Genomic DNA, 22986 nt, shown 5'->3' with positions numbered 1-22986 from the left:
AAGTTAGTTCGGGACAAGCAGAGAGTTGCACCTTTATTCATACCAATTTTTCAAATATTGAGGGATATATCCACTCCAGGATATCGTGGGGGAAAGGTAGGGTCACTCTGGATCAATCATGCTTATTGCAGAGAGAAAATTTAAATAACCCAAAATCAAAATGGACATCACATTCAGTGTAAATGGCAGGGATTGAATCGACCCAGGATTGGAATAAAAGCTCTGTGCAGATTCAGCCCAGATTGCAAGCACGGGAAACAGAGAACTATGGATGTTTTCTGCAGCTTGGTGCAGTGGTTAAGAATGGCAGCTTCTGATCTGGAGTTATGGGTTTGATTTCCCACTCTTCCACATGAAGCCATCTGGGTGACTTTGGGCTAATCATAGTCCTGTTAGATCTGTGCTCACAGAGCAATCTCTTTGGAAATTAATTTTAGGTGGGGTCAAAATAATTCTGGAGACCACGTACTTCCCCTAAAATAATCCTCTCTGGAAAGATACAAAATGGGCAGATATCCAATGCCCAAAAAGCCCAATAGCCTCCGACTCCTTCAGGCAGTATAAAGCAGGGTATAAAAACCAACTTCTTTTTCTTCTACATATATAATGTGGGAAAGGGCTCTCTGGTTGAAGGACTTCCACTTGTCTAGATCTATTCTCATAGAAGAAAGAAATCTTCAAGGTCTTCAGAACACTATATTTCTTGGAATGAGTAAAACTGGATTTCAGCTGTTTAGTGGCCCGCACAGCAGGACCTCTTGTACAGCTGAGAACATCTGCCCTGGGATTTTATTTCAGAAGATAACATTACATGCTTCAACCTCCTCCTGTATCATTGACATAGCTTTTACAAGTGCTAGGAAATGTTTAGAAATGACATTGTCTCCTCCAGAATTTACACACAAGGAAGTAAATAAATTATACACTAAAGGAAATACAAGATAAATACTCTCTAGAGAGAAGATTCCCTTCTTTTTTCAGTATATCTTCGTATGTAAGATTTCACATGAGAGAAAGAATTAGAGAAGGGAAAAAAAAACACTTGAAGCTCCTGTTGCTTAGACCTCAAGGGAGCTACTTTACAAATCATTCCATTGCATGCAAAATGCCATCTCACATCATATCAGACCCAAAGTTCTTTTTACAAGGACTCACTTTTCAGAGTTTCATCTGCTTAACTGTCCTCTCTGAAGCAAGCACTTTTGAAGCTCTGAACACCAGCCTTTTATATCTAACACTCCTAGTCTCCCAGGAACAGAATGGCTTTGAACTGGAGAATCAATGATGTTACTTAGGTGGTTTATTTAAAGGCAGTTTTGTTGCTGGCATGTTACCTTAGTTCCGTGCAAATACTGTGTGATAAGCAACCTCTCTGATCTTGCCACCACCCATATTGTATCCAGTTCTTCTCTTACTAAAATAAAATCTCACTGGAGTTAAAAAATGAGCAAAAGCAGCATAAATGGTTCCAATTCTATGATGTTTTAGTAGCATTTACATTCTGAGAGTCTGAAAGACAAATAGCAAACTTCTCTTTGATGACTTTAAAAGAAAAGGAAATTTCCCTCACTGTAGGAAAGATTATTAGAAGGAGGCAAAGAGGAAATTCCAGAATGCAGCAAACAGATAGCAGACTTGTTTTATCAATTTCAATAACATTTTACTTCCTCTTCTTATATATTCTCAGCTAAGATCTCAGCTAAAGTCAGTCAGTGGTCACGAGACAGTGTGCTTTATTTTTTTCTTCTTTTTACTAATTTTATGGAAATAAAATGATTGACTGAATGACTTGAGACCCTTTCCACACCGGTGGTGCCATGCCAGGCTGCTGCTGAGTGTTTATGATGTGACAATGGGCCTTGCCCCTTCACGGATCCAAATGGGGAAAGGTTTTCTCCACTGGACCCAGTCCACTGCAGATTAGTGCCTCCACACGAAGCAGCCAGGGCAGAAGGTTCCATCATGTGGGAGGGTGGGATTTTTCTATTTAGGAACACGCTAACAATACTGTATCCCTAAACAAAACAATGCCTAAGGTGGCTCAGTGGCACTACACAGTGCCATAGAGCCACCTAGGACATTTTGTGTTCCTTCCGGGACACCGTACTTGGCCCAGGGTGCGGGAGGAACTGGGAATGGGAGGCCTGACTATTCCCTGATTCATAGGCCTGCCCTGGCATAGATCCCGTTGGGGCTGGGGCGGAAAAGGGAATGCAGAAATATCCACATTCTCTTGTTGCAGGGCAATGGAAGGCCTGAATTGGGACAGGCCTGGGCTGGCGCCAACATCATGTGGAAGTGGGGAGTAGCCCTGCAACCAGGTGAGTGACAGGCAAGGCCTAATTCCTCATGCAGAAAAGTTCTGATTGAAACATTTCTATGCATAAGCTTTCAAAACAGCTAAATGGATGCAAAGTAGTTTGCAGAAACCTCCCCTCCCATGAAGTAACATGTTTATGCAATAATTTAAATACATAACCAAAAACCAAAAAACACATCCTGAGTGACAAAATCATGTTATGCTTTTGCCATGTAATACTGGTGCTATGTTTGTGTCATGCTACATCATGTTGTGCTTTCATCATGTTGTATTTGTGAAGTTCTTTTGTCATGCTACAAACTATGACATTTTAAATTGTGTATTTCTGCTCTGTCATTTGATTTGTGTATTGCTGCTCTGTCATTTGATTCCTGTTAATGGTCATGCCTGCAGCAGCACCATTGCATAGATTCCACTGGGGCTATATAGGCCTTTTGATCTTCAGCCTCTCTACCTTGGTTTTGATCTTTTGTTATTGAAGAAAGTAGGTGGGAATGTAGCTATCCCCAGACCTCAAGCTTCCTGCTTCCCTACTGTGATGGACCTGGGAATGGTCATCCTTTCTCAGACTCTAAATCTCACCAGGCACCTTTATGCAGGGACTACCTTCATGTTCAAACCATTTGGTACAGGGAGAGGCCAGGGGTACAGGGTAGATAAGGGAATAGTTTGATTAGGATCTATAGTCTTAGCAAAATTTCAGTGATGACAAGTTTGTTATTCTTTTAACAAAGAGCTTTCTTTTCATAAATGGAACCTGCATGTTGAGAGTAATCAGAGATCCTCACACTGGATGAGCTTTGTTGCACATGGCTTTCTAATGCAAGCCCCAGGCTAAGAGCTTCCAGCTGACATAAGGAGCTTGATTCTTCCCTTATCCTGGACAAACATGTATCCAAGATAGCAAAGGCTGCACTTTATCATCTACTACACTGAGCCTGCCAAATCACCCCCATCTGTCTTACTCTGACCTTGCCACTGAAATCCATGTGACAGTCACCTCCATGGTAGACTACTGCAACGTGGTCTATGCTTCAAAAGCTTCAGCCAGCTCAGAATGCGGCTGCTAGATTTCTGACTGGGTCCCTCTGGTCTGCACATATAACATTAATACTTAAGTATCAATACTGCCAGTTAGCTTCCAGTACAAATCCAAAGAGCTGGTTTTGACCTATAAAGCCCTTAATGTCATGCCCTTCCAGAATTCTATAGGGCATTTTAAGTCTGATCTATTTTGTGTAGCTCTATTTTGCGTATTATCATATGGGGAGCTGGGCAGTTTAATTTTTTCCCCAAGTAATCAGATATTTTAATTGATCTTATTGTTCTAGTTATTTATTTGTATTGTATTTGTATCTAGTATAAAAATGTTGTAAGTTGGGCTGAGTCCTTTATGGAGAGAGGGTGTAGGGTATTAAACAAACAAATAATGAAAATGCATAAGAACCTACAAACCCAGACGGTATTCAGATGCTATAATTAAGCTAGCAGGACCCTCTCAACTTCACTGTTTGCCACAAATGCCTTTGCTCCCGCTCAGGCTAAGTAGCTGCAAGCTGAGGCAAGCAGACATTCAGCTGTGATGGCAATGCAGCTGCTGCTAGGAAGACCAACAAGATCTTCCCTCGGGAAGCATGTCTGGCCTCAACCAGGGCTAGGGCCTTTTCGGTCCTGGCCCCTACCTGGTAGAATGAGCTCCCGGAGGAGCTACGGGACCTTTGGGAGCTGTCAACATTCCACAGGGACCGCAAGACAGATGTCTTCCACCAGGTCTATGGTTGAGGCTGGCACGCTAAGGAAAATCTGTTTGACCCCCCCCCCCCTGGACAAAGCCATTGGTATGTAATTGGTGGACTTGGGATTTATCCACCATTCCTTTCTTCTTTTTCGGGGACAGAATTTGGAATTTTATGGTTTGTGCCGCATCTTATTGTCTTATTTTATCTGCTATATTTTATGTCTGTGGTTTTATGGGACATTTTATTGGGGTTTTTATACAGACGCTTGTAACCCGCCATGAGCCGTTGGGAGTGGCAGGGAAAAAAATCTAATCAATAAAATAAATAAATATCCAGAGGCAGGCAATGCCAAACCACCTCTGAATGTCTCGCCCCCCCCCCCAATAAATAAATAACCCTTCCAATACAGTACAGAACAGGTGACAACAACATTAAAAACAATAAGTTAGGTTTAAACATGAACATTCTCTAATTCCACTAACTGATTACATAGTGGATGGGGAGCTCTAGAATTTATGGAGCAGATTTTCCCCATCTCCAGCAACAGGGCCAATGCTTCTTGATGGTTATTTCAGGCCCCAACCATAAGCCTGGTGGAACAGCTCTTTCTTGCGGGCCCTGTGGAACTGATCAAGGTCGTACAGGGTCCTGATCTCTTTAGGTAGTCTTTCACCAAGCTAATTTTTAGATTTCTGTGATGCCTTTCCCTGTGGGCTCAGAGCAGCTTGCAATCTTTGTCATGTTTGTTTGAGCTCTAATTAAGGTGGCAGTTCTGCTTCTGCTTACTTCAGAATAAACTGTCAAACATGGCGGAAGGCTAGTGTCCTGTACACATCAGGCAATAAGCACCAACAAACACAGTATAGCTTACTTCTACATAGGATTGGACCGTATCCTGAATTGCAGTGCCATCAATATCTGATATTTTCTCAGTAGCAAAGATATATTTGTGAATGTTTAACAGTTTAACCAAAACCACCCTGGGATTTGCATCCTTTGGTTGTCCACTGATATTTATAAAAACTGATTTGACATTGTTAGACAAGTAAAATTGTCAGTTCTGTAGTACCTTTGCAGCATAGATTTGCCACCAGCAGGCTGTTTCAACCAGCAGAATATGTTCCTTCCCAGGAATTAATATCATACGGACACCTTTTCTATGACAGCCCCATGATTATAGAAAAGATGTAGGGTGTTCCTGGCCCCCTCATTTTGCTCTTTAAAAGACAATTGAAGACAGTCTTATTTAAGACCATTTGTAATTAATGTACTAGCAATCATAAATTATTGTTTTAAAATTTGTTTTAACTATTCTACTGTATGTATTTTATCAAGCTATCTTGAGCTAATAAGAAAGCTACCTCGAGCTAAGAAAGGTAGCTAATAAACGTTTTAAATGAAATAATGTATAAATGACTGGATTGTGTCCAAAGGAAATTCATAGTTATATGTTCTAACCCACAACAACAACATTTGCACAGCTGTTTATAAGTAAAATCTTAGCAGATTTTGGAGGGTTTTTTTTTAAATTCCACCCATATATGTACAGTGATTTATACAGGGTTCTATTAAACTAATCCCTAAAGGATCCCTATGATTTTTACAAACCCAACTTCCATAAGAATTATTCTGCAGTTGTGGTTTATCTTTAGCTCCTGCAACTTTTTTTTCACATTGAAGCATTCATTCCCTCTGCATGCTGATCTCATCTAGTTTGTTGTTCTTAAGAATTTATTTGAACTTGGCGGGAACCACACTGTGAAACCACTCATGGAGACTTCACAATTTGTTCTCCCCTTGTTTTCTTGTTCTTAGTTTTAAAAGTAAAGCCATTCAGTCATAATATCTACTTGCTCTGTGCACACAAAAGCAGTGTGGTGAATCCTATGCTTCTTTATAGGCTTTCACCTCTCTGCTGGCTGACTGAACTATCTGCCTCTTCCCAGCTATCATTGAGTTGCACACACTGCAGGGTTGCTTTCCATATTTCTACTAACCTCAGCCGCATTCAGCAGGAAGTACCTGCTGGTTTCTTCCTGCTCTGTTGCTAAAGTTCAATGATGCTTATGTCCAGCAGAGGTGAGGGCCTACATTGCCTATAGCAACTGTCAGGTGTAATATATCAACATCTGTCTATCAATTGTCAGGAGTAATACGTATATGTTATTTATTTATTTATTTATTTTGGATTTTTATTTCCCGCTACTCCCGGAACTGGCTCGTGGAGGGCTATAGATAGTCCAAAAATTAAAAACCTCAATAAAACCCCCTTAAAATATCAAAAAGGACAAAAATACAGCATATAAATAATAAGAACAAATTGTGGTATAATCCACTACCCATCCCCCCCAATAACAACATTCAGTCTAATAGGGGATATGGTAAGGGGAGAGCCATAACTCTTACTGTAGATGACCCTGGCATACCACCACTTAGCACCAGGGCCCCACCCCCAATAAGTTCTTCTACTCAGACCCCAGCCTCAACCATAGACCTAGCAGAAGAGCTCCATCTTATAGGCCCTATGGAACACAGAAAGCTCCTGCAGGGCCCGCAGCTATTCATTCAACCAGGTAGGGGCCAGGACAAAAAAGGCCCTGGCCCTGGTTGAAGCCAGGTGAGCTTCTCTAGGACCAGGAATGACTAACAAGTTGGTATCCACAGAGCCAAAGCTCTACAGGGGAAATAGGGTGATAGATGGTCCCTCAGATATGTGGGTCTCAGACTGTAAAGGGCCTTGGAGGTCAAAACCAGAATGTTGAACTGGATCTGGGCTGCAACCAGTAACCAATGCAGCTGCCTCAGAACAACTTGGATGTGGGCCCTCCAAGATGTTCCCGTGAGGACCCTAGCAGCCGTATTTTGCATGAGATGCAATTTCTGGATCAAGGACAAGGGCAGGCCCACATAGAGCGAGTTATAGAAATCTATTCTGAAGATGACCGTTGCAAGGATCACTATGGCCAGATGTTTAGAGGACAGGTAGGGCACTAGTAGCCGAGCCTAGCAAAGGTAGAAAAATGCTGGCAGGCTACCCTCTTGACGGGTGCATCCAAAGTTAGTGAGGAATCTATGTTCATTCTCAGGTTCCTGGCCTGGGGTGCAGTCATATGTTGCATCCCAGCCAAGATAGGTAAATGTGCTTTTGGTCCTGCCCTCATATTTCCCAGACACAGAACCTCCATTTTGGAGGGGGTTGAATATCAGACGACTTTGATCAAGGCATTCAGCCATGGCTTCCAAACATTTGGCAAATGGTTTTGGGGGGAATCTGGGCAGCAGTCCATCAGGAGATAGAGCTAGATGTCATCAGCATATCGATGACAACCCAGCCCCAAAATCTGCACCAGCTGGGCCAGAGGGTGCATAAAGATGTTAAAAAGTGTGGGGGAGAGCACCGCAACCTGGGGAACTCCACAAGGGAGCTGATAGGAGCGCAACAACTCCTCCCCTACAGCCACCTTCCAGGTCCAGTTATGGAGAAAGGAGTGCCCTGTGTCCCCATCCTGGCGAGGTGGTGGGCCAGTAGTTCATGGTTGACCACATCGAAGGCAGCCAAATCGCCTCAATCCAGCTGGTGATAGAGATCATCCATCAGGGTGACCAACACCATCTCTACCTCGTGGCCAGGATGGAAGCCAGACTGATATGGGTCAAGAACCAAAGTTTCATCCAAGAATGCCAGGAGCTGATTTGCCACAGCCCCTTCAACTACCTTGCCCAGGAATACCAAATGAGAAACCGGGTGGTAGCTGGCCTGTTTCTGCAAGTCTAGCAATGGTTTCTTGAGGAGAGGGTGAACAACTGCCACCTTCAGCATGTCAGGGAACTCCCTGGTAGAGAGGGAGAAGTTGATAACTTCCCTGAGCTGGCCTCCCACTTTGAAGAGCCAAGACAGGCATGGATCAAGGGGACAAGTGGTAGCCCTGACCAACCCCAGCAGCTTGTCCACTTCAGGTAATGTGAGCTATCTGAAGCCATCAAACATTACCTCCCAAGGCAGCCAACAGGTCTCCGGTTAATTTACTGTATCAGTCATGGCAGGAAGTTCATGGTGGGGAGCAACAAGACTTTATCCACAAAATAGCTTGCTAATGCCTCATACCCAAGATCCAATTGACTAATATTCTGGCACCCTTCCTTGAGGGCAGAAAGAGATTGAACTACTCCAAATGATTGGGCCAGGCAAGAGAGAGCGGATGCAATTTTCATGGCAAAAAATTCCCATTTGGCCACTTTCACTGCCATCTCATACATCCTCATAAACGTGCTATAATATATTCTTACTGTCTCGTTGTGAGTTTTCCACCACAATCACTCTAGTTGTCTCACTTCCCTCTTCTCCTGGAGTACCATGGTCAACCAAGGGGCCTGTTTGAGTCAAGGGCGGAGAGGACATCAGGAGGCAAACTTGTCTATAGTGGCAGCCAAGTGGGACTGCCAGTCCTCCACTAGTGCTGTCTACAAACCATCAGGAGGCATCGGGTCCCGCAGACCATTCCAGAAACCAAGTGGATCCATAAGTCTCCAGGGGTGGGCACTTCTATCCCAGGACTGAAGATCAAGTCAAGGGTGTGGCCGGCCTAATGGGTGGACCTGGCAACTAATCGAGAGCCCCAGTGTCACCATTGACAACACTAGGTCTGAGCCAAGTCCCAGGGGTGGCATATCTATGTGAACATTGAAGTCTCCCAGGATTAAAAGCCTAGGAAAATGCAATACATAAGTGGCCACTGCCTCCAGCAGCATTGGCAGTACATTGGGAGGGCGGTACACCAGCCAGATGGCAAAGCTCTTGACCAAGTCCCAACCCATACCAACATACTTTACTCCACTGATCTCCAGTGCTGGGAGAGCCCTGTAGGAGAAAGCCTCCCAGTCCACGATTGCCACCTCCCCTCCCCTACTATAGATCCAGGACTCGTGTAAGACTGAGAACCGAGGCGGGTCTAGTTCTTTCATGGTGACTGACTCACCTTCCCACTGTTCCCCACTGGGAGAGTGAATCCCCTTGCCTACTGAAGTTCCACACTAAGGGAAGCAACTGGGTACAAACATTATTTGGCTGCCTTCAGGCTGACTAGCAAAACGAGGCCCCACAATTTTTTAGTGCCACCTCTTATGGAGGCCCCAAACCCCAGGGATTGCACACCAGGTTCCATCCCATGCAAACCTGAAGCTGTGACAAAATATTAACCATAAAACATATACCTCAAACATGGTCACAAGGCTGTTTCCACATCTGCATAGTATGGGTGGGAGGGAAGTTACTCAATGGCATGCTGGGGCAAATAGGGTGGAACCCACACATGTGGCGCCTTTATAGGCACCTGGGATCCCACCCACCCCTTTGGACACTGCACGTGCTGCATGTGTGCAGCGTGTACCACAAATGGCCATTGGGGTGGTCACACCTGCCTCCAGCCAGCCCTCTGCAACATCAACTATTGGCTAAAGTAAGCCTTTGCCATGATTTTTCAGTGTTCCACTATTTACAGTTCTATTTGTTGTTTGAATGATTTGAGCTATCTCAAAACAAAATCTTCCTTTCTCTTCATTAAAATTTGGTTCCTTTTAATTGTTTTGAATTAGCTAGTGACATCATCATGTAGTTTTATGACAGCAGTATCTGATCTCTCATGGGGCTAAATAAAATAAAGCAGCTAAATAAAATGATACAGAAGCTGCAACAATCAGAAGAAACAATACCATTAATCCAGCTCCATAAAAGGCATGTGCTGAAAATGATGGAAGGTACAATATATACTCTACTCTATTTGCTAAGTTCTGGCAGGAAATCATAGCTGAAGAATACCTGGTTGCAATTATAATTAAACATTCCAGTCAAAATAGTAATATACAAATAGACTAATATTGCTGGAATCCACAACATTTCATTGCTTTCCATTTAAAACATGGACTTCAAAAGGAACAATATAAACTTTATGGTATTCAATAAGCATTAGTCTGTAGCCTTTGTGGGGTTACCTCAGACTTTGTGGGGTTTAGATATTTGCATGTATCAGTTGACTGGCATGGGGAACTCAGTCACAATAAGACAAGAGACGACTTTTGGCATGAACTAGGCCACAGCTTTATTAACTAATACAACTAGGGGTTGGCCTGGCACGAGGATAGAGCCATCCCCATGCAGCCGTCCAGCTGCTAACATGGGCTCAAGAGGCGCCCAGGGTCCCCCGTTCCTCCCAGCCGGGAGGAAGGATCCCTTGCCCCTTGATGCCCTCCCCAGGGAGGAGGCCAGTCATGGCTGTTGGGCGTACGCCTCATACAAACCATCCTTACCCCCTGGCTCCGAGCCCCTGGCCTTCCCAGCCGGGTAAGGCCGCGCTCGGTATCAGCCGGTCTCTTAATGAGACCCCCACCTCAGGTCCTAGTCGCAAACTGGTCCCTGCGCAAAAGCTCTACCTCGTACCCCCTATTCCGCAGCTGTGACGACAAATCTCTGTTAACATGGGGAGGGTGGGCGGGTGCCTTCCCCGGAGCTCCCTGCAGACAAAGAGGGCAGGGACCGAGCACATGGCGCTTATAAGCGCCTTGTCCCCGCCCTCTGCGCAGGCGCTCCGGCCGCTTCCGTCTTCTGCTCCTTCCCCCCCCCCCGCCCGTCAACTGCGGCCGTGTCCAGCCACAGCCGCTCTTTGTTCGGGAAAGACAGGATGAATCTCTGATGACAGATTTGAGCAGATAGGGTTGGTATAACATTAAGCTCCATCATTTCGCTGCCTTATACGTATATGATCTCTAATTATCACTGCCCACATACCCTGAGATGCAAGTAAACCCAGGGATATATCCAGGATGTCTTTACATCTCTTTTAAAAATAATTTTTGTGCTATGATATTTTTATTTATAACATAATATTTTTTCAGGTAGACTAGTGTTATTCACTTAAAAGCCATTAGCAGGCTATGCAATTATTTCTTCTATCTCTACTTTAAAATCAATCCTTCAGAGAAAAACCCCTCGACCCTTTTCGGTCTAAAAGCAAAGGCTTCAATTGAGATAGCAATGTACCCTGATAGGCATGAGCACAGAATACTAATTCACAGCTACCATTCTGAGCTCATTAGTGAGGGGCTACATTTTGTAAATAGCTATGCAGGACTTAAAAGTATGCTGCCTTGTACTAAAAGTCTAGGAAATCACATAGCTTCAAATACCAGTTCCTTATTTATAGGCCTGAAAGAAGGGGAAATATTGAAGCGACATACATGATTAGTAATTATACAGTATCAGGAAAACCCCTCAGGCCATAGATTCTATTATGCATTATTTTCTAGAGTTCAGTGAAACTCTTTTTTTTTTTTAATCCCTAATCGCCCTAACAGTAATTCTGGAAATATATTCATTTTTATTGTTAAGCATATAGATACTGACTAAACAAGGGGCAACTGTTGTTTCTTTGAGATTATTCCAAGATTGCATTTGCTTTCATGTGTCTTGATTTTCGTAGATGGAACAGCAGAGAATGATAGGTGTTCGGGTAATGAACTAGATTTTTCAGTAAAATACAAAGCTTACTTCTATACCAACCACCTGTTCTCACTAGTAAAATGATTGCAAACTCAGATTTATAATTAACAAGTACATCTATTATTTGTTTATTAACTATTCCTCTCTGCATTCAGGCTTATGGCAATGTACAACATATATTTCATCAATAGTAATATCATTACAATGGACATATAGAACTCTACAGCTATGGTAATAAACAACACAATTCTATCCTGATGATCCATCTTAGTATATTTAATTCTCAGTAGGAAAGGGTACTCTGGAGGGTACATGTAGTTCATTTGTGCATCCTGGCCTCAGCCATAAGCCTGGTGGAATAGTGCCATTTTGCAGGCCCTGCAGAACTTTGATAATTCCATCAGGGCATGTGTCTCTTCTGTGTCAGCATATTCCATCAGGTTGGGGCCAGGGCTGAACAGGCCCTGGCCCCGGTGAAGGCCATTAGCATTTCTTTAGGGCCAGAGACAATCAGCATTTGCATGTGTACATCTTAAAATTTATCTGGGAGTATATTGGGAGAAATGGTCCCTTAGATTTGCAGGGCCCAGATGGTATAAGGCCTTAAAGGCTATAACCAACATCCTTAATTTGAAGTTGTCAAGAGGTACCTGTCTACACTGGATGAGTTCAGATCCCCTGGGGCAGATGATATAAACCCAAGAGTGTTCAAAGAACTTGCTGAACATTTGTCCATTATCTTTAGGACCTTTTGGAGGACTGGAGAAATGCCAGAAGACTGAAGGACAGCTAATGTTAACCCAATATTCAAAAAAGGGAGTAGAAATGACCTGGGAAACTACAGGCCAGTGAATCTGACTTCAACTGCAGGGAAGATAATGGAGAAGATTTCAAAGGGGGTGATCTGCCAGCATATGAAGGACAATTATTTGATCCAGGAAAGTAGGCCAACATAGTTTCCTTTTTTGACCATGTGATGGAAACTCAGTTATCTTGTTTACTTGGATTTTATTAAGGCTTTTGATAAGTTTCCCCATAATGATCTGATGGGGAAACTGGAGGAGTGTAGATTGGGTTTTCAGATGGTTAGGTTCATAAGTATTATGTATATGGTTCAAATGATCAAATAAACTTGACTGACAGATAGGTGGATAGGGAACTCATTAGAAAACTGCATCCAAAGAGTGGTTGTCAATGCTATTTCATCAGATTGAAGGAAAGTGAGCAATGGAATGCCACAGGGCTCAGTACTGGTCTGGTACTTTTCAACATTTTTATCAATGATCTGGATCAGGGAAAGAGGGACTCCTCATTAAATTTGCAGATGACACCAAATTGGTGTCAAATCCCAGAAGATAGAGGTACAGTTCACCGAGATCTGAACATGCTGGAAAAATGGGCAAATGAGAACAAGATGCAATAAGGAGAAATGTAGAGTTCTCTATCTGGGACACAAACATGAGAAGCATTCATACTGGGAGAAAGGCAGTGTGTGTGAATGCAATTTTATGGTAGTTGTAAGCAATATATGAGCAGACAGTGTGATGCAGCAGTAAAGAAGTCAAATTCAGTCTTGGACTGTATCCACAGAAGCATCACATCAAAATCATAAGATGTCATAGTCCCACTGTATACTGCATTGGTCAGAACACACCTGGAGTGTTCAGTGCTAGAGGCCTCACTTCCAAAAAGGACATGGACAAAGTTGAGAGGGTTCAGAAGAGAGTGCCAAGGATGATCCAGGGCCTGGGGACCAAGCCCTATGATGAAAGGCTGAGGGACTTGGAAATGTTTGAATAAGAGGAGGCTGAGAGGGGACATGATTGCTCTCTTTAAGTATTTGAAAGGTTGTCATTTAGAGGAGGACAGGGAGCAGTCCCTGTTGGCAGCAGAGAATAGGACCCACAATAATGGGTTTAGACTATGTGTAGAATGGTACTGACTACATATCAGAAAAGAAAAAAAAATCAAAATCAGAGTATTTCAGCAGTGGAAGCAGCTGCTGGTGGTGAGCTCCCTCTCACTATGAGTCTTTAAGCAGCTAATGGACTGATACTTATCGTGTATGCTTTAAAGTGATCCTGCACTGAGCATGTGATTGGACTAGATGACCTAGGATTCTATCCAGAATTCACTTGGCAGCCAATGCAGCTATTGGAGGACTGGTCGAATGTGTCCTCCACAGTGTCTCATATATATTCATACTAATTATGATTTCAAGATTTCCTCAGCTCCCCTCTCCTGCTGCAGTCCATTGTACCCTTGAAATTCTGTTTAAGGTGGTGAAAGAACTCTTATCAATATAATAACAGCAAATTAAGGGGGCCTTTACGCACGGGGATCTTTGTTGCAAATTGTTTGCGGAATGAAAAATCGCCATTTAAAATAGTGGAATTCGTCGTTATGCATACCTGCCTTTGTAGTGGAATCAGTTGCGTTTTTTAGCGTTTCCCACAGGCTTCCAGTCTCGGCAGAAATCGCTAGAAAGGAAGCGCTATTGCCAAGCTCGTCCCGCCCCTGGCCGTCAAGCAGCCAATGGGCAGCCGTTAGCATGCTCCCAAACAGCCCCTTTCCCTTTAAGAAAGGTTTTTTTTAAAAAAAAAACAGACCCATAGCAACGAATCTAGGTAGATTCGTTGCAACGGAGAGACCCATCCAGCTGCCTAATGTGAGCTGTCGTTTGATTGTATGATCGTTGGCACGCTGCCTCGAGTGATAAAAAAAAAAATCCCCCCCCCTCTCACGGGCCCGATTTTTGGCTGAATTAATGTGTAAAAAATAAAGGGACTTTATTTCAGCAAACGGGCTTTTATGTGGTTTGTGCTTAGTGACTAAAGGTGAAGGACTGAAGCCAGGGAAGCCTCTAAACAGAAAGAGGCTCGCTGGTGCGTTTATCCCCGCTCGCTCGGAGAAAAAAAAATGGCGATCGCTTCGCCGGAAGTTTGGAGGACAGGCTCAGGAGGAGGGACTTTGAAGAACCCGCAACAATGGTAACGCACAGGTCTTTAGCGCTAGTGTTGCAGATTGGTTGCAGGAGTGTATCGCTATCCGGAGGGTGAATCCACTTTTCTGGATTCCCCTAAAAGCGCTACAACGAAGCGCTTTTTGCTGATTGGTTTCAGGAGTGTTGCAGATTGTCTGCGACGTCGTGCGTTAAGGCAAATTAGTAGCGTTTTCAATTAGCAACCATTGTGCTATTTTGAAGCCGTGCGAAATGGCCCAGGGAAATCTGGGGAAAAAATGGCAATTTCTGCACAAGAAATCTGCCCTTGAACAGCCTCTGCTTGCTGGTGGATATTAAAGCCTCCTTCACATCACCTGCATCCCAAGGCTGTCCAGGGCTTGTTTGGCTTGTTTTCCCTTGCAGCCTCATCAGGAAGCAAAAAGCCACGATGAGCAGGAGGGAAAACATGGGAGGGGTCTCCCATAAGGAAGGGTGCAAATCAGAGGTTTACCATCCCGTGTTTGTAAGTAGGAGGCCACGCACGTTTTACCCCTTCGTGCAGATATGGTCTTTGTCCTCCCTTTACTAATGGAAGTATGGCGATGCTAGGAGAATGACACCTTTAGATTTAATACCATACCATTTGTAAGCAAAAGCTGACAATGGGTTGAAATCTATACACTCTGAATGGAAGGTGTACACAGAATTAATCTTTTCTGTACCCTTCCCCCCAGCTGCTTGCAATGTCAAGCCATTTCCAAACATCTCTTGGCTGACAATCAGACAATCTTAGGATCTCCTGGCTATATTACACACATGCCAGATGATAAATAAATAATAATCTGTACAGCAGAGCTGGAGAATGAAAGAGGGAAAGTAACATAAACCACTCATTTTTATACAATCAGTTGAGCAAAGAGACCTCAGAACCCACACTCGTATTGCTCCTCTGTGCCTCTGTGAATTTAGACCACACAGCTGAACCTTTACACTGCTTTATAAAATGTCCTGAAACTGTTTTCACTTCAATTTCAGTAACAAAACCCAGTAAAAAACAGCAACAACAACAAGAGCTTATGGAATAACAAAGCTTGGTGTTTTTTTATTCTATTCAATGAGTATATATGAAGAAGATAGTAAAAAAAGGATTTATGTATGGTAACATATAGGACTGCTAGCAAACAGAGATAAATTAAATGAGAGAATGCTGTGGTGAGTCTGTGTGCTGACACTGGCTTTTAAGGCTGTCCTTATGTTTGTTTTTTTAAGAAGCACAAGCAGAAATTTCATAGATAATGGTTTTATATCAGTAAAGTGGGCCAGAAAAGAATCACACATAACCCTTCTTTGAGTTGGAAGTCGACTATCCAAGATGGCTTGGTTTGAAAGAGATCTGAAATTTCAATGAGATGTTATCAATTCATATAATTAGATCTTGGTAGGTGTGAGCACTGGGGATATACATTTTTGACCTCTACTGGCTGCTGCTTCTTCTCCTTTCCACTGCCTGCTGTGTCTTGTCATGATCCCTGATTGGCTTGTTTTCATTAGACTATAAACTTGAAAGCAGGAGATATGTGCTTTGAATACGACTACTGTATAGCACCATCTTATAAGATATTATAATGAGCAGCATCGCATCACATTTGGTCTGTGGTTTAAGACTCCGTAGGGATCAGGATCCACACATAACTCGACACTGTGATATTGCAAGCATTCTCCTCTTGGATATTCCTGTCCTGAAAGGACAATATAACCTTTGAAAGTAGTCTAAAGATATACTTATAAATTGAAAATGACAGAGGACTGACAAGTTCCCAGAATCTTACTTGGCTTGCTTACCCAAAGTTGAGCCCTATTACAAATGTTTGCATTTCTCGTGCAACATCTTGGAATTTATGCAGCATCTGGAATTCCAAACACACAAAATGAACTAATCCTAAAATCATGTGTGAAGCATGTTGGATCTGTCCAATGTTCCATCCAGTCCAACACAGTTTCACACAGTGGCCAAAACCCAGGTGCCTAGATAGCAGAGAGGCCAAACAAGTAATTATAGTAAAGTCAGGTTGCAGTCTACTCCACTGTGTTTATTGCACAAATTTTACCACACAAACCAACACAAACATTATACCTTATGGGAAATGGGTTATATCACCTACTAAAATAGGAATGCTGTCAGGTTTCCCTCTCTACTGGTTCAGCCTCAGAATCACCATTTTAATTTTGTTCCCTTCTTATATAACTCAAAGGCATCTTTACCTTGATTTTCATGTTAGTTACTTCATGATAAATTTCTCCATTAAAATAAGCATGTTTTCAAATGTGGTTTTTCTGTTGCATATAAATGGTGTTTTAAAATGCATTATAATGGTATTTAAATGATAAAAGAACCAGAAGACTACCATATGAATGGTGAATAAATAGCATGAATTGAATAGACCCCAAGAACATATGAGATGGAAAGGGGAAAAAAGTAATGAAAAAGGATATTTCTCCCTATATTAAACTCAGAACCTCAGTCTCTTGTTCTACTGGCCACAACCTACAACTCTTCAAAAATAATGAAATCTAGTAGCCTCTTAAGAGGTAACAGATATTTTTTAATACCCACATATAAGACGAGGGGGACTTTTTCAGATTAAAAAAAGGGCTGAAAAACTCGGCTTATATGCGAGTATATATGGTAATTCATTTGTTCTTTTCCAAAACGTACCATATGCATGTGTGCATTCATACATGCTCACGCACAAACTTATAGTCACAAACACTTCTGAAGCATATTGTCTAATTTCTCTTTGGAAAATCTGCGTTGAAATGGTATGATATTGACCCCAATAAAGTAACTGTTTTACAAAGCATATTTCCCAGCCTTCATGGATATGCTTGTAAATGAAAAGCAGCAGAAAACGTGAGTAATCTGAAGATGAAGAACAAGTTGAAAGAGAAAATTGTTACAGAAATCTACATCATTTTTGAGATGTCACTTGAAAGCCAAATTCATGCAGTGTCAGACATATCCTGGAGTTCCCACACACATCCTCACCGACTGTTCTGAGCTGCAAAATCCTGGAAATACAGCAGAGCCTGTCAACCATTTAATATGATTAGTAAAAGAGATCTGCCTGTTTTCCTACAATAGCTACCTTGGCTGCCATTGTGAACTGGGTCATCTTTGCTCCAGGCCATAAACAGAACCTTTCAGAGAACTCAGCCAGTGATTTTAATCTTGTCAAAACTAGTCTAATAACCTTTCATTTTTGTGTGTGTGCAACTCAGGTGTCAAACTAATTGGGTTTGACCAGAAGTAACTGGGTCACTTGGGCATATTACCCCCCCCCCCTTTTGCCTAAGGATCTTGTTCAATTTTACCTTTATGCCACATTTTATTTTGTATGGGTCTCTAGGGTATATATTGAAGAGATCAAAAGATATGCAGATAAGATGTCATTTATTCCATGTGTTTTTTCATAGGATGCAAAGGAATTTGAAACAAAATATGTGAGCAACCTTACACTTTTTCACGCCCTAACTTGAGGAGCTCCACTGCACTTTTCCTCCCAGCACAGATTTAACTTCACAGATTTACAATGCAAAACGCTGCCTCTTCCCTAGCAGGTTGCCACCAGTGCACCAGTGGGACGGCTTCTCCACTCCCTAATGGGTTCTACCAGAAGCAGGGAGGTCGCTGGAAGACTGAAAAGGAGGGCTGTATGGGTCACAAATATGCCGGTGTTTTTAGAAGCCATACCATTGCCGCCCAACCAGCTTATGGCCATGATGAACAGGGTACAAAGAATCAGTCACAGGATGCCAGGAATGGGGACACAGCTCTTCACACATCAGGGCTGGGGCAGGGCATGGCCATGGAGTCTGTGGCGTGCCTATAGAGTCTGTGGCATGCCTACCCACCTTGTTGAAGGGACATGGCACTGTCAAAGAGTATTTGGGAAGCAAACAGAAAGTACTTGACAAGCAGCCCCAGCAACCTGCCCACTGGCAACAGTTCCAAATGGATCCACAGCACAGGTAGCCAAAAGGCAACAACAACCAAGAAAGTGGCATGGAGATATGTCAAGGATAGTGTGCCCAATGGGTGTCCAATGTTTACTGGCAGGGGCACCTCCTAGTGGGCCAGCCATCCTGCAAGGGTGCCCCCATGGTCCCTCTGGTCCACTAGTGGAGCAGGGAGTAGCAGAATGGACCCTTGTATGATGACAAAGTGGCACTAACATATTCTCTGATATCATCTTGATGTGTCCCTGCTCACACCTGAAATTCCTAGTGTCAGCAAGCAGCCCTCCAGGTGCCTGGCAGCCACTGTCATTGGATACCATCAACTCCTCCAAGCACCGATGACCCTGGAAGAAATATCCCTCCACTCACAGCAGGTCCCCAGCCACTCCCACTCAATCATTGCCACATGGAAGAGAGGATGGGCCCACCTCATGTCCTGTTGAATCACCAAAAGCAAAACAGAAACATGTTCAGTTATGGCAAACCACAACCATGTGTGCAGTACCCTGGCAAGATTCATGGTCCCATCACTCAGGTGGGAAGAATTTGCTTGGCAATCTGTGCAATACAGATGCTGATATCATCCAAATTACACTTAACCATTCCTGGTGGAAGACCTCAGAGACTATGAATGATTGATATACTTGTACTGTTGCCGGCCAGGGCTCTGCTCCTGCAAGGAAATGAGTCTCAGGATAGCTTCAATAGCAGATACACAGGATGGGGTGGGTCAGCTCCCAGGCATCCCAGCCTACAGTTAGACCCTGATCACTGCCATTTACAATTTCTGGAGAGTTCACCCGATTGTATGACATAGATTATAGTGGGAGGGGCTGGCTCAGGGTGCCCCTCCCCCTGCCAGCAATCCACTACTGAGCATGGTTATAGAAGCCAGCATTGGAGAGGCAGTGACAGGTCTCAAGCAAGGGGAAAGGCAAATATAGAGGACAGGATTGGAGCAGCCAGATACTTCTCTGTCTCTGTCTCTGTCTCTGTCTCTGTCTCTCTCTCTCTCACACACACACACACACTGCATGGTTGCCCCTGGAACAGCCTCAGAAGCCAATTCATTCTCTCTATACCCCAGACTTTCATACCAGTGCAGGGGCCAACACCACCAACTTGCTGCTGTACCAATGACCAAAATCAGCATAATAGTAATGGGGCCCTGAGCCAGTGCAAATCCTACTTAATTCAACGTATTTGTGAGCTACCCAGGTGTAGCAGCTAGTAAGCTCCCTGAACATTCCTCCCTTTAGGACTCCCTTTAAGACTGTACTGTAAATGTATCAGCCGGCCATAAAGGATAGGGTTAGCTCTTTAATCTGTACACTAAAGCTTAGTTTAAAAACAGACTTCCACTAAGCTTCATTTATTGGAGGAGTGGGAGTGAGGAAGATCTTGCTGGCACCAAACTAGCAGTAGCTGAAGTAATTAAAAATTACTTCCTCATCATCTACATTAAGATGATCTTCTTCTCCCTTCAAAGTATGTTAATGCTGAAGCATAGCCAGAGCTGGGAACTGAAGGGCAAAGGCCTCCATATAAGCAGTGCTCTTGGATGAATAAGATACCAAACAGCTCAAAAAATACTTTTTTCTTTAGCAGGACTAATAATAGCAGATGAATTGTGGAAGTAATTTTTAATAAGGGAAACATTATAGGTAAAAGGATCAACAACCTCCAAATCTTAAAGTCATTTTTCAATAGTTATAAAGTAAAGAAAAAGAAACAGAATTGGTAAAGTGGTTAAGAGTGGCAGCTTTTAAAATGAAGGGCTGGATTTGATTCTTCACTCTTGTACATACAGCCAGCTGGGTGACCTTGGGCTAGTCACAGTCAAGATAGTGCTGTTCACACGAAGCAGTTCTGTCAGAGCTCTCTCAGCCTCACCTACTTCACAGGGTGTCTGTTGTGGGGAGAGGAAGGGAAGGTGACTGTAAGCCATTTTGAGACTCCTTCAGCCAGTGAAAAGCAGGTTATAAAAACCAACTCTTCTTTTTCTTATACTACTTGGCCCTGTGCAAACCCATCAAAATGAATTAGAAATTCAGTAACAGGTTTTAACACAATATGTTTGCAAGATGCATTATAAATATATTTTATTTTCAGCTTAGTGAAAGGAAAAAGTGATATTGTATCTCTTCCAACCTCACCTTCCTTACAGGGTGTCTGTTGTGAGGAGAGGAAAGGGAAGGCGATTGTTAGCCACTTCAAGATTCCTTCTCGTAGACAAAAGCAGCATATAAGAACCAACTCTTCTTCTATCAGTTTTCAGTAAATACACATGCTAACAGGATTACAAAAGCAGAAAGCAGTGCAGTAAGATAAAGATATTTCAACAATATTATTTGCATTATTATTATTGGTATTGTTGCAACAGTATTATTATTGAAAGCATGAGCAAACTTCATCATTTCAGGACAGCAAGCACCTGGGACTGCTGTTAACCAGATGCCACTACATTTGTTTTGACACCAGAAAACAATGACAGCCACAGTTTATCTTTTGTGTTACATAGACAATCAGAGCTGGAGTAAGAGGAAGGTTTAGAACAAAAAGCCTCCAGTGTCCCTGAAGCCAAAGAGAAACTCCTCCCTGACTTGCTGAACAGCCATGCCAGGGAACTGCTGTTCAGCAAATGCTTTGGAATCTCTGTCATTCAGGACAAAGATTTCAGCATGTGTTACCAGTCTTCCTGTAGCTGAAACTAATAATAATAATTTTATTTTTATAGCCCACCTTTCCTGGTTTGCTCAGAGTGGGTAACAACAGGATTCATATAATTAACTTTGCATCAATAAAACATGGCTGGGACTTACCCGAGCTGCTGTTGGCGCAGCAGGAAAGTGGGTGAGAAGGGAGCGCTGCTTGTGTATGTGTGAGAACACGTAGCTGGTGTGGGGGGCGGAGCGGCGAGCATGGGCTATTTATAGAGCCTCATGCTCAGCGCCCGCTCTTTCTCCCCACAGCAGAGACAAGCATATACCACCCTCCCTCCCGTTATGGTTGTGTTTATTACAGTGTGAATGGTTAAATGTTTTTTTCCTTGTATTGTCAAAGCTGGCAGATTTGGACAAGGAGAGGAGCCTGAGTTGGTGGAGGGAGTCGGGTCATGGGCACCAGACTCCATGGTATAGGGACCTCTATTGAGGTGGCCAAGCAGTAAGCTAGGGCAGACCCAGCTGGGGATGGCATTAAGGCTTACTGGACTGGATGGCTTGGGATGGGCTGAAGAAGGTGGATGCCTTCATCGACACCTTGGGTGGAGCATCCTCCTGGGGGAAGACACCCATCAGTTAAATTCAGGAAATGCATAAAGCAATGTAGGTTACCTGAACAGATGGGTAGAAGGTATCAGTGGTCGGCTGACCACAATTAGGGATGGCTTCATCTCCTTGTTAGGCCAACACTCCTATGTTAACATCAATAAAGCTGTGGCCAGTTTGAAAGCCATACATGACTCCACATCATCCTTGAGCCTGAAATGCCAAGCCTGCAAGCCAAATGATTTTTCAACATTTACATTAAATGATATCATAACATATATTCATAAACTGCCTTCTTAACTTTATGGAGGGTGCCTAATTTTTGTTGGGTGGTTTCCTGATAGCATGTTTTCTGTTTTGTATGTAGGAAGGTCAGTTAAATTCCTGGCCTCAACTAGGCATGTGCACTTCAGACTGCTCCAGTCTAGTGTAGGAAGTTGTATGACATCTGTTTCAGCATGTCAGCCAGCCAGAGGACCTCCGTCTTTGCTGGATTTAGTTTCAGTCAACTCCTCTTGAGCCAGTTCATCACAACTTCCAAGCATCTGGCCAGCAAGTCTGGGGGTATTGACGGATCATCCATCCGCAGAAATAGCTACTACTTGGCAACTGGCAATTCTAGACTCAAGGTGTATCACACTGGGTAAGACGGTTTAAATCAAAAGGAATGAGATATCCAATAAACAATGCAATAGAGGTTTGGAATGTATAAATATGAAGACAGAGCTGAAACCAAGCTGAAGCAAGATATAAGCATTAACATGACATGTCAAATAATGCTGAAATTACTTATAGCAACAGACACGATGTGTTAGACATAGTAGTAGAGTCCACAGTCACTTCCCTTTACCAAAGAATCATTCTGAAATACTGCAATTCAATATAGCCCTCTAATGTTACCTGTGTAATAATACTTCAGCCATCCTGAATAATTCAATTTTTCATAGTTTGCAGAAAGCCAGGGAGTAGGAAACTTCTTAAGTTAATCAGGAAGACCATTCTATAAGATGGGGAATACAACAGATAATGTATATGTATGACCAGCTGTTGCTTTTCCTCATAATGTATATGTATGACCAGCTGTTGCCTTACCACATTTGCAGGGTGGTATCTACAGAAGGCCCTACCCAGGTGAGAGAAGCTGTTGTGATGGAACATAGCTTGAAGGTGATGTCACAGATATGATCCCTAAACATGAGAGGCTT

General features: G+C 43.1%; 1 long non-coding RNA gene across 1 annotated transcript in view; it reads right to left on the bottom strand.

Moving 5' to 3' along the window:
- The window catches only part of LOC143840678 (uncharacterized), a 67902-nt gene extending 46520 nt beyond the window's left edge, over positions 1-21382 (bottom strand). Inside the window, exon 1 of the long non-coding RNA XR_013232307.1 lies at positions 21335-21382. This is a non-coding gene — a long non-coding RNA (uncharacterized LOC143840678). The remainder of the gene's footprint in view (positions 1-21334) is intronic.
- Positions 21383-22986: the final 1604 nt, after the last annotated feature.

This window comes from Paroedura picta, chromosome 6 (assembly GCF_049243985.1).
Source record: "Paroedura picta isolate Pp20150507F chromosome 6, Ppicta_v3.0, whole genome shotgun sequence".
NCBI lineage: Eukaryota > Metazoa > Chordata > Lepidosauria > Squamata > Gekkonidae > Paroedura > Paroedura picta.
This window is presented reverse-complemented; position numbering and strand designations above follow the sequence as displayed.